The 13,138-nt window shown below is 41.5% G+C and overlaps 1 protein-coding gene across 1 annotated transcript in view; it reads left to right on the plus strand.

Annotated features, from left to right (window-relative positions):
* The window catches only part of TENM4 (teneurin transmembrane protein 4), a 514,257-nt gene that overhangs the window by 16,308 nt on the left and 484,811 nt on the right, over window positions 1-13,138 (plus strand). The window lies entirely within an intron of this gene.

Here is a 13,138-nt window from a genome sequence, read left to right on the forward strand (position 1 = left end):
GAGGTCGCAGAAGAATAAAGGTTGAAAATTACTTTTGCAGAGGAAGCGTAAGGAGACGACTCTCTTACCATAAGTTCATCTTTTCTCTGCCAAAAGATAGACAGGATGAATTTGTACTGAGTCTGTGTGAGTCTTAATTCCTTGCTGCTGCTCCTGGTAAGTCTTGATTTTATGGTTAAATGGACACACAAATAGAATTGAGTATAATATTTCAGAGTAGTTTGTTTGGTGTATAGTGTGGTGTGGCATCCATATATTTTAGCAGCTCTCTCCCCCAAAGAAGAAAAAATGAAAATTAGAAAAACATTGACATTAAAGATTTCGGTGGCTTAGTAGAAACTGTTGGTTTAAGCCTGTTGGCCTAAAGAAATAAAAATGTAAAAGAAAGAAGGAAAACTCCAACCTCCACAAAGGAAAACATGATATTTTAGTCCAAGTAAAATGTTTCAGTTGATCCCACTCCTTCTTTTTTCCTTTTTTTTTTCTTCTGTTCAATTTTGCTTTGTTAGTGAAAAGAAAAGCAGTAAGAAAGCTCATTCAGGTCAGCCCAAGATATAGTTGCTCCTGTTTGATTTTTTGGGATTCAGCTTGTGAATAAAAAAAGAAAACAAAGGCAGAGTCTTGCAAAACTCCTTTAGTAGCATAAACCAGTGGCTGTAACATGCATTACTGAAGTAAGATCAAACACTAATGATAGTGTTTGGTATTTGTTTTAGTTTTGCAGTGAAATATGTTCCTACTTTATTTTAAACTGGAGCCAAAGTGTATCCTCATGCACGAACTTATGCTGGTTGGAGTGACTCCTTGAATGAGGTCCTCTGTATGGGAATGCTGCCCTGAAAATATATAGGAAAAACTCGGAAATGAAAAGATAATGAAGACAGCAATGACAAAAAGCCAGCACAGCAGAAGTCAATAAGGTGTCCACTGTGGAATAAAGTTTGATTATTAAATTCAACTAAGTGGTGTAAGACTATATGTTATTACACATTGATATGGAGAATGCTTGTTGCAAGAGAGTTGAAGTAGTAATAATAGTAATTCCCACCAGGAATTTTGTATTCTACTATAGCATAAATATTTTCTCCTAATAATAATAATAATTAAAAATGCAGCCATCTAGACACATATCTTGGCTAGATTTTTGTCAGGTGAGATGATTTAATAAAATTCCCATTAGAGTGATGTGTAATTGAGCTTTTGAATCAACATTTACCATTATGATTTAAAAGACAATTTAAAAAAATGTTTTGGCTTTCAAGGGAAAGGAGAATATAACTATTTATAATATTTAGCCTTCAGGTAACTTGATTGTTTCTTTGAGTTTCTGAGTCTTAATTAGTAAAAAAAATCAATTTTATTTCAATGAGGAAAAAAGGAAATGAAAGGTTAAACTTTACAAAGTAATATGTGAAAACTAAGAAGGGAGGAAGAAGACATGATAGCTCGGAGGTTAAAAAAAGCCTCATTGTAAGCTTCACTGGTTAAAAAAATTGAATTTTTGTAATTCTTTGGCTATGTTATCAGACAAGGCTTATAGTAATCCTCCCAGAAGGTAGATGATCTATAGGTATTTAATGTATTCATGAAAGCTGTGCAGGGTATTGGCAGAATTCAGAGCCTGGAGTGGGGAGTTCCCAAGTGAGCGTTGCTGAGCCAGGGCCCCCGTTGACTTTCAAATCCAGTGTGCAGAAATACATGCAAAACAGCATCTGTGCTAGGCAACTGCACTGTGTATATCAACTCATGTCAAAAACAGGCCTCTCATTAGTTCCCACCTCAGGCTGTGTTGGATGTGCATGGAAATGCATGTTCAAAAGTTGGACATGACTCACAAGAAAACAGGTGAACAACCCTGATGCTATTGCTGCTGAGCCTGGCAGGAACTTTATTCTGCATGATATTTCGTGTGGCTGGACTCAAACTACTTTTGCCCTCTGCAGCAGAGTGAAGGCAACTCTTCCACCCCACCATGCCATTACGGTCAACCTTGCAGCAATGTAGGAAAAGGTTGCCTAAATTTGTCAACTAATGGGATGGTATCTGTTTCTGTTTCTCTGCTCTCAAGCTTTTTGCCTTTTGGCCTTTGCTGTGCCTAGGAGGGATGGGATGCTGCATCCAGAGGGCAGGACCCTGGGCTGAGACTCAGGAGATGGAGGAACACCTTTTCTTTATAGTAATACAGGTCTTTCCAATCCTGTGACCTGTTTGACACCCACCGGTCCCTGATTATTCAAACGCTCTGAGAACTTAAATATTCAATCTTGCCCTTATTTCTAAATTACTATTTAATTGCTTTATTTGTAAGCCAAGAAGCTCAATACCTCTTCCATATTCTCAATGAGTAACTAATTAGATAAGCTGTGAGGTTTTCCAGCCAGAAGTCTATCAAGATAACTATGCTGTGATCCGTAACTCCGATACAAGTAAACGGTTCTTCTTCCATTGATACCAAGAGTGGTGAAGCAGAGTCAAACCAGCTGGACCTGGTCTTACAGTTTATTTAACAGTAAACTATCTAAAAATATTGATTTGCACTGTCTGTGCTTCTGCTCTCTGCCTCTGACCCGTGGCCTCCTCTTGTGTAAACACACATTCTTTGGTTAGTAAGAGACATAATGATGGTCTGGTTCCATAAGCTGAAATCAGGTTTGTTTAAAAAGCCTCTCCAAGGACACTTCACCCACTGATGGTCCTTATAAATCTGACGCTAATAACAACATTGTGACCTACCTGGCAATGTGGTAGTGCAGACCGAAAAAGCACAGGCTGAAACAGCACAAAGATCATTTTAAGACATTACCATTTATACACCAAGATATATACACTTTGGTGTGCCAAAGATAAAAGGATGTTGGCTGAATTTTGAGAGGCCTGTTGCTCTTCACCTAAAAAACTTCAGAACCTGAGTGCCCTGGTGGAGTGGCTGGCCCTGTGGTGCCTCGGATCCAGGATCTCAGTACTGCCAAGAGACTCAGACCAGGACAGGATAATGGAGTGCCATATGGGGAAGAGCACTAATGTATACCCTGGGGTACAGATATTTAGGAATATTTAGGAAATATTTATTTATTTGCTGCAAAGATGAATCTAGGTCTTGGTGAGAGAGCGTGCAATGGACTGAGGTTGGAGTTGGGGGCACCCAACACTGCTGGCAGAGGGAGGAGAGGAGGGAGACCCTTAATTACAGGAGGGTGATTTCTGTGCTCCGATGAGCCTTTCGCAGCTAGCTCCCTCAAAATCTTCAGTTCCCTTTTCGTTCTATAAAGAAGTGGCATTTGCTTTTGTCAGACAAGGCCAGAAGGGCATTACAGGATGGGTGAGGAATAGACCTTGGCCTGATTCTCTCTTGCCCTTCAGCCTGGTATCTCTGTAGAAGGGATGTAAATTGTTCCAGTCCACCTTGTTTGCATTTCAGGCCAGGCTGTGCACACATTTCAATGCTTGCAGAAATAATCAGTCCCTCCAGATTTTATTAATGAAGGACTGTATATCAACCTCCTGCTGGAGCTGGTTAACATAGGCTGCATGTCCTGTACTATCTGTGAGCCTGGATCTGCAACGGGTTGCCAGAGTCACTCCACAGTTTCTTGATCAAAGGCACCATGTGATTTGTTTGGGCGCAATAGTGCCTAACACATTGGGTAGGAGTCACTGCACAAACCCAGGCACTTAAAAGAGATGCATCTTAAGACAGAACAGATCAGTTGCCCTCTGGAGATGCCTGTTTCCACTGGTTGCAAAGAAAAGCCAAGGGAGACTAGCTTATACTGAGACGTCTTGTGTGGGATGACCAGCAGCCTATTAAAAAACCCCAATATGAATATATGGTGTATTCATAGCTTTTTTTAAAGACGTGAGTTCAGGGTTTAATGCCTGAAACCAGTGCACCTTTCTAAAAAGATCAGCTGAATTAAAAAATAAGTGAAAGTAATATGTAAAATTCCTGGAAGCGAAGCAAGTTTAAGGGAAATGGCCACTGAGCCAAATTCTTGGGTATTAGGAAAGCAGTGAAATTCTGCAACTCTGGATAGAAATATAGGTGGTTTCATACGTGAATTTTAAGCCCACCAGTGAAAAGCAGAGCTAACATCCTTGTAGCCTGCTCCAGAGACACTGAGATCCTTGTCACTTATTAAAGTTTTATTTTGTTCCCCCACGAACAAGGCAATTAATTATTTAGAATACCAATCAATCAGGGGTTAGATGTACTAATCAAACACATTCCAGCTGCTAAGTATTGCTCACTTAAGACATTGATCAGCTGTAGGATGCTCTGTAGACCATTTAGATGAGTATTTTCTGACAATGTGCTTTAAATCCCCTTGAGGTCAAATCTTTGACACCGTCTGCTGGACCATGTGGAAGGTTGAATGCCAGACTGTCTGACAGACTGTAATTATTTTCTGTCCTGATGCCCTTTCTGCAGTCATTAGGGGATCAAATTTCTGAGAAAGCCAGAAAAGTTCCTTGTACTGCAAGCAGCTAATGGCCTGAAAATGAGTTTCTTTTGTTATGTTGATGATTTGCCACTGGATGTTGTTTGAAGCCCAGGATCGATTATTTAGGGCTCGCTCCACTGGTATCTATTCTTGGTCTTGTGCGGCTCTATGCTTTCTTGCCATTTCCCCCATGCTGAAAGATGTATGGTCGGTATTGAAATGCATTTGGTCTGGTGGTGGTACCTTCAGTTGCTCTGGTAAGGATAGATGTCAATGGGGAGCCCCACAGGAGTGCTGATACAGGACTCTCCAGCTAGATACTGAATAAGCATGAGGAAGTCTAGATTTTCTGTCTTTCAGGACAATGCCCTGACTGTTCACAGAAATGGCTAAGAGAAATTAAGACGACATTTCCCAATAAATAATTGAAGAATGAGACACATTGTTTGCAGTCCTAACATGACTGCAAATTTAGGCTATTGCCTAGCAAGTTACTATACGAATTCCCCTTACGTTGACCCCTGTGGTAATTGGAATTTCAATTATTCATTTTCAATTACAAGCATGGCATGATGATCACAAATGTCATTAAGTATTAAATTACATCTAATGATAGATGGATGAAGGGATAGATAGATGCCTCTCCAGATCTTTTATTTATTTAATGCCAGTAAATCAAGCCCATGCTTTTTATGGAAGAACTTTTTTAAATGCTAGAAAGATAATAAAATGCCATTTATTTGCAGCAGATAAAACCTCTTTAATGCACATTACCTGAGTGCAGCATAAGTTTTCATCGTCTGTGTCATTAAGATGAGTGGTGCCCAGTGTGTGTGTACACAAAGGTGGGTACTTTGGTCTGCAATGAGTGGCAAGGCGAAGGGAGGCCATTTGCTTCCTGCCTTATTAGAAATGATGTCCTGGTGCTCATAATTGGGGTCTTTGTTTAACAGCCTGCTCAGTGTCTTTCCATCGTGCATTTGCATGTAGAGTGAGCTCAATCACACACCGTATTTTAACAACCTGGAGTCTGGGTGGGGAAATTATCAGGGAGAGGTGATGCCATAAATACACTTGACCTGTGTTAGATGACCTGCGTTCACCTGTGTTAGTCCTTGTGGGCAATTTTTACGTCCATGAGCAAGAAAGAGCTTGAGGACAGAGTTTTTAGGCCAGGTTTGGCCCTGAGCCAGCTCTAGAGCTGCAGGGGATGATGGGAGGCAGAAAACCACAGGAGTGATCTTGCTTTGAAGCACAGGGGCACTTACCTCCTACCTTAGGTACGTTTTGCTATTCTGCCTGTGGTATTCAGTCCACCCCAGCAGGAAAAACCTGCGAAAAGACTCCGGGCAGATGAGAGAGCCCAGAATTGCTCATAAAGAGGGCCAGGATGCTGGTTGCAGCAAGGCTGAGTTCATGCTGGCTGTCTGGGAAATGTGGACTTGAAGTGCTGGCTTTTGGGGTCACTGAGGCTATGAGCTTCGGGAATACTGGAGAGAGGCTTGCAGCTAAAATCCAAGCTGATTTAGCTTCTGCAGGAGGCAGTGGGTATTGACAGCGCTAAGAAAGATGCAGTGTCAGATTATGATCACTTCCGCTAGAACTACAGAAATTCCTATTTTACATTCTTGGCATTTTTTAAAGTAAAGCAGGAATCCCACTTCAGGGAAATCCTGTTTCCATACTATTGCAATGAACTGCTGAACAATCAGGCACTCAGTCTAAATTAGGAGCCTTGAACTATTGATTTTAACTGTGCATGGATGCCAAATTTCTGATCTTACTTTTCTTGTGCCTTACTTTCACCGTTTCTGAAAACAACAATAAAATTTATTCCCAATGCTGTTGTGATCTTTAATTATCCCATAACTGTAAAGTACTTTCAAAATGATACTGTGTGGACATAAGTAATGTCTATAAACTGCTTGGTGTGCCTGACACAGTTATCTTTTATGCAAAACAGAAATGAGACTCACAGTATTAAAATAGCTTGCCCACGGCTGCATATTGGCAGAGGCATTGTCAGAGTAAAGAGAGAACCTAGGTTTTTTTCTTAAGTATCCCTTTTCTACCAGTCCTTAGTTTCTCATTTGTGTGATGGAAATGAGACTATTCTTACCAAATCTAGATATCCAGAATTTATGTTTAAAACTTTTACTGTTTACCCATGACCTTTCTGCAGTGCTATCTTTTTTCACAAGTACCACTCTTTCTGCTGTCTGGGTATTTAAGTCTTAATTTTTTTTTCCATTTCCACTGTCATCTTAATCTTTTCCCTCTTCCTCCTTACTCCCTTTCCTCTTTTGTACATAGATGTCTATTCATGTCGTGACTTGGAAGCATTCTTTTGCCAGTTACAACCTGTAGCCCCACTTGGTTATCAGTCCTGCAGCCTGTCTTCCTCAGGTTTTATTTATATATTTATCCACTGTCTCCTTTTTCACCCCTCCCCTCCCCAGATTCTGTTTCCTGCCTTTCTGAAACCCCTCTTGCAGTGCCTGTAGCAGCAGTTGGGGAATCATCCATCACTGCGATCGCGGCTTTGCTGCTGCAAGGCACGGCTTTCGCAGTGTTGCCCACAGAATCATGAAGCTCATTACAGTTGCAGGGCCCCAGTCAGGTTTGTGTTGCTGCCAGCGCTTCCCAGGAATTGCTGCTGTGCAGATTTTGCAGATGCGATCTCACCTGAGCTGATGAATAATTCTTCAGGATTTTTTTTTCTTTTCCTTCCCCCCCCCCCCCCCCCTCCTTGCTCAGGTGAGTGGCAAAACTACTACAACAGGCAGCCCCTTCTTCTGCAAAAAACTGTCTTCTTCCCACCTTATAGAATCATAGAATCATAGAACAGTTTGGGTTGGAAGGGACCTTTAAAGATCATCTAGTCCAACCTCCCTGCAATGAGCAGGGACATCTTCCACTAGATCAGGTTGCTCAGAGCCCCATCCAACCTGGCCTTGAATGTTTCCAGGGATGGGGCATCTACAACCTCTCTGGGCAACCTGGGCCAGTGTTTCACCACACTCATTGTAAAACATTTCTTCCTTATATCTAGTCTGAATCTCCCCTCTTTTAGTTTAAAACCATTACCCCTTGTCCTTTCACAACAGGCCCTGCTAAAAAGGTCTGTCCCCATCTTTCTTATAAGCCCCCTTTAAGGACTGAAAGGCTGCAATAAGGTCTCCCCAGAGCCTTCTCTTCTCCAGGCTGAACAACCCCAACTCTCTCAGCCTTTCCTCATCGGAGAGGTGTTCCATCCCTTGGATCATTTTTGTGGCCTTCTCTGGACCCGCTCCAACAGCTCCATGTCTTTCCAGTGCTGAGGGCTCCAGAGCTGGACACAGTACTGCAGGAGGGGTCTCACCAGAGCAGAGTAGAGGGGCAGCACATATCAATATTCATGCTGGGATGTATCATTTCTACAGCCCTGAAGCCACTGGGTTTCATAATTTTACTTGCAACCAAGGATAAACTTCAAAGTTCTTAAACAAACTGAATCTGAGAAAGCTCATTGCAGTTTTTTTCTGAGTTTTCCTGATATATTACCTGATTTCTGAGTGTCTGCAAACCTGCACCCCCAGTAAAAAAAGTTGATTCTGGTTGCACAGAGTGAAAACTTCTATATATAATAAATCAATGGCAGTCAAAAGGCAGGCAAAATATTACATTGTATATTTGCCAGCTACAAAAATAATATTGAAAATATTGTGAAATAATGGTATAATTTTGCATGTGTTCAGTATTAACTTCAGACAGATGCAACAGAAGTAGCAAAAAAATAATGACATTGGCTACAGTTGAGAAGAGACTTTCTACATAAGAGAAAGAAGATTGAAACAGTAATTCAGAGAGAAAAGGCATATGATTAGTTAGACTTGTGTAGAAAAAGTTTTGTAAGGACAAAATGAATCAGTTTTTTCCATTTAACCTGTTAACAAAACAAGACAAATAAGTTTTCCAATGAAAGTGCATGACAGTAAATTTAACCTGATAAATTGATTTTTTTAAAGTCATACAATATAACAATTAACCTCTGGATCTCAAGGCAAAAAAAAGTACAGGTAAAACAATACTAAAAAATGTATCGTTAAAATCGGAGAAAGAGTCAGTGAAAAATCAGATTTATATGGAGAGCATATAATCTACCCTAAAACAGACAGAACTGTGTGGTTCAACTAGAGAAGGGCAGGCCCTGATTAAGCTTGGATGGAGACAGAGGAGAGTTGTTAAGACAGCAAGGGAAACCCAACAACCAAGTTTAGGTCCATTCTGCATGTTGAGGATCAAACGCTACCAGACCCACATAATCCCCCACGTGTGTCCCAAGTCCAGAGTGCCCTGCACTCATTCTGTCCTCTCCTCCATTGAGTTGGAGAGCAATGGAGGAGACCTTCAGACAATTGAGAGGAAGCTCAAAAATAAGATCCAGGGAGACAGCCTGTGTGATATGGAGGTTAAGGAGTTCACCGTCTGCTGTTTATCAAAGTGCAGATTGACAGGGACTTGGATTCAGTAGCAGACGCCAATGCCTATATAAACTTTTAGACAGGGAGGTCTTTTTGGTCTTGCAAACTAAGGCACAACAAGATTCATTGACTGGAAGACAAAGTTAAACAAATTCAACCTTGAAGGAATGTGCAATTTTCTAGCAGTGAGGGTAATTAAGCATTGCAACACCTTACCAGGAGAGGTGGCAGACTCATCGTCATTCTGGTTCTTTAAAACAAGATTAGCCACCTTTCAGAAAGGCTTAATCCACCTCCTGGGAATAGCTGTTTTGTCTGTGTGTTGAGAAGGGCTGGTGAGAGATCCCTCTGGCCTTAGAGCCTGTGCATCTCTGAATCATTTTGCAGATGATGAGCTGAGGCACCGAGGGTAAATTCACCCTGCTGCAGAGTGATATAGCTACATTCATGTACTGCTTAAATCCCTTTCTGTCCTCAAACTAGAAGTGATGTTGCACTCATGGGATGTAGACACCCTGCTCAGTACTTGTCCCAGGAGATGTTGTTCAAATCCCAAGCGTCTGCCCTGTCCCTGGAGACTGCCTGCAAGGCAGGTCCCAAATGGCTATAGGTTACACCTTAGTATGCAAAATTGGTAGAAGGTTGGTTTAATAAGCTGAGCAATAAAAAGAGGCAACTCAAATGGTGCTTTATGTGTTTTTTGGTTATTCCTGCACATGAAGCGGTGACCACTGAGGGAGAAGTCATAGTCTGGGACAGTTTGGCTATCAAACTTAGCCACCTGGTGCATATGTAGTGCATCTTTCCAGCCATCTCTCTGGGTGGGCCACATTTTATGTGACCTTCATTCTCAAAGGATGGGATTCATCTTGCTGAAACTTAGATGTCTCCATCTAAGCTGGGCACCTTGGGCTCTATTTATGCTCGGTGCTAAGGAAGAGACACTATTAAAGGAGTGATTGGTCACAGCTATTGCAGATGTCGCCTTTGAGATGTGATGAATTATGCCCTAGCAGTCCCATATTTCTCCAAAGGTTAAAGAGGGAATCTAAGGTGTAAGCTTGGTGGTCTTAATTTGGTCATGTGAACCTATCGATAATATCTCAACACCTCTGGAAACTTAACCTTTACTTCATGTTTGGTTAGCTAGTTATTATAGATTAGCAATAATAATCAACTGTGACCCACATTATTTATTCATTCTCCTGCTATGCTTCCTGCAACTAATTCCTGCCTGGAAAATGAAGCATTTGGATGCTTAAGATTCTCTGCAAATACTTTGGTTTGGCTTTTGAGAAGGGTCTTAGTGAGGTACAGCTGTGCCAAAACTAGGTCTTCACCTTGGCTGTCTCTGTATTTTGCATCATTGTGTGGCACATCCAGTTATTTCCTGAACTTTAAAGGGAATCTGTCATTCATTGTTACCAATTAGATTCCTTTACAATATGACCTGGAAACTGTTTTCCCGACAACTTGGTGTTATTAATAACATGCACTACAGCTGGGGCGTGCCAGTAGTTCAGGAGTCACAGAGCAGCATGACAGTTTAATTTGGTACCTTGATGAGATTTCTGCCTGCAAAGTTGCACAGAATATAAAACACTCTGCCAGTACGACATTGGTGCGAGCACTTTAAGGGATTTCCAGACCGTCTTTACTTATTTGAAAGCATTCACATGCAGTGATTTAATAAAGCATGTATTGCAGGTTAGAAAACTGGAAGGGATGATTCTGATCACCCTAATAATTAATATTATTTAAGTTTTTCAATTACTTCGCAGACATTCATTGACTAGTCGAAACAGTTCCATCAAGGCAAGTAAGAACCATTATTCCTTGTGGTTAAATACCATACTTCCCAGCGCTGATGGAGTCCTCTTCAGAAAGCTGTAGACTTATAGGCATGTCTTTGGTTTATCAAGTCTAGTATGCAGGGCTGAAGAGCTGTAGGCATACCAAAACACTGGCTAACGTGCATCACTGGAGCAAAACATGTTTCAAATACTACCATAAGTCACTCTATACAAAGTATCCCAAATTTGGCAGATAAACCACAGGTTTGCTCTTGCCATTCCAGACTGTCTGTTGCTCTGGTGCCAAACCACATTAATCTCACAGCAATCAGTGGCTTTGCAGTGGGGAGTCCTGTGGCTGGGATCTTTACTGTGGTTGTACTCTGGGACTGCAGACCTGCTGTGATGAACACTGAACAAAGCAGAAAGCAAATCTCTGCTTCATCTAGGTCATTTGGCAACTTTCTAAAAGCTGCACAAAAAAAAACTTATACAAAACTCCCAACACTGCTGTTTGGGTAATGAAATATAATTTCAATTCAGTTAACAACAAAATGAAAGTATGTCTGGCCTGAACCATTTATGAAGAAGCTGGGAAAAGCTAGGCCATTGCCAGATTTTTGTTTAACCGTTCACTACGGAATATGTTTTAACAGTGAGTCTGTCAGTGTCTGCCCAAGTCTGCAAGAAACTTTGAAAGCCTATGAGTTGCTCTCACTTTATTGCAATGTATGCCAAATTTGAAAACTAATTCGGCATGGGACTTTTTCAAAAGCTTGAGGAGACACAGGTGCCCAACTCCATACCTCAACATTTATTAACTGTATCATGACTAGGTAGAGCAGCAGAAATACAATTGTGCAATGACTATCATATCTGAATATTATCTAGACATTTCCTATAGCATCACGAGATAACCAATCACCCTAAGAGCTTACGAAAGTGTCAAGGAAAGTACTGGTGGTAGAGAAAAGTGTCATCACGTATCGGCTTAGAAAGTTTTCTGAAAATTTGCAGCTTGCAGCACGTCAAAGTAAACACAGGGAACGAGTGAACAAATGAATCAATGGGCAGATGAGTTCTCCTTTGTACTCTCTTTTCTGAATGAAGGCAACTACTGTACTTATTTTCCAGCTGAGAAGTGAAATTAAATTGTCTGGGTACTTGATGGCCCACTGTTTTTAGAAAGCTATTAAGATGCTGCTATCAAGTAGAGGACAGCCTTCTTGACCCTCTTTAGCTGGCTTATCTAGTGGCCCCCTGACGACTTCATCACTGTGCAGAAGGCGAATCACCAGAGGTGACCATGTTTAACAGTGTCTTCCTCTAAGTGGCAATTTAGTGAGCGAGGGAACACACTGGACTGGCTCCTCAGTCCGATGGGGGGGACCTGAGGGAGGAAGGGAACATTTTGTGCTGGTTATCTTGTCTCTAAGGAGCTCAGTGACACAACAGCTTTTCAGTTACTCCAGCTCATACTTTGGCTGGGACTGTGAATTAGAAACGCTAATGCTGAGAAGTCTATCTGGGATCAGAATATCAAGCAGAAAGGCCCAACTCTTTCTCATTGAGGTTCCGTAGCGAAAACATGGTTTTACAGAATACTGGCTCTTCATGAAATGTGTAGCTCCTAGATCATCATTCTTAGCTGATCCCTGCAATGCTGATAGTGGACAAAACTTGATTTTGCTAGTGAGGTCAGTCAGTTGGACATGCTAGGCCAAGTCCTGCTCTCTTTTCTTGTTTCTTTATTAACCTTCAGTCAAGGGAAACCTAATTGATTTTTTTTTTTTTTTTTTGACTGAGAGAGGACCTTAGGTATGAATAGCAAAGCAGATTTAATGCTCAAAGCTTTTTATTTTCAACCACATCTTTGGCAACAACATTTTGACCTGATCTCACTTCAATATCCCTGTTATCTGAGCCTCCCACATCCACACTACCCTTCTGCTAGTGGTAGTGTTTCCCATCAAGGTGCCTGAGCAAGAGAGAGTAGCCAGGTGGGCACAGGGTCACAGGCAGCATCTTACTTTTTGGGTCAGCAACCCACAATTTCTTACATGCAGTGTCTGAGGTCTCTGCTCACACAAAGACCTGGTATCTGGAGATAACTGCTTCTTGGGTCGCAAATGCAGAAGCAACTACTCTGGCACCTGCCTCCATGTGTTAGTCAGGAAGGGTTAAATGTGATGCTTCAGGGGTGATTAAGTGCACAGACTTGTGTTTTCAATAACTGATCAATGAATGAGACCCAGGTTTGCTCTCCTGGACATCCAACACTTCCTGCCAGAGGTGTTTTCCCCCTCCTTTCTTTTATTTTACTTTCTGGTCTTCAGTCAATGCTGTTTAAAGGGTATAAAGGTTCACCTTAAGCGGAATGGTGGCAGATAGCAATCATTCATCAGAAAGAATCCCTTTCAGGGACAGAGGGAAACAGAAA

The sequence above is a fragment of the Ciconia boyciana genome, chromosome 1, assembly GCF_034638445.1.
Source record: "Ciconia boyciana chromosome 1, ASM3463844v1, whole genome shotgun sequence".
Taxonomy (NCBI): Eukaryota; Metazoa; Chordata; class Aves; order Ciconiiformes; family Ciconiidae; genus Ciconia; species Ciconia boyciana.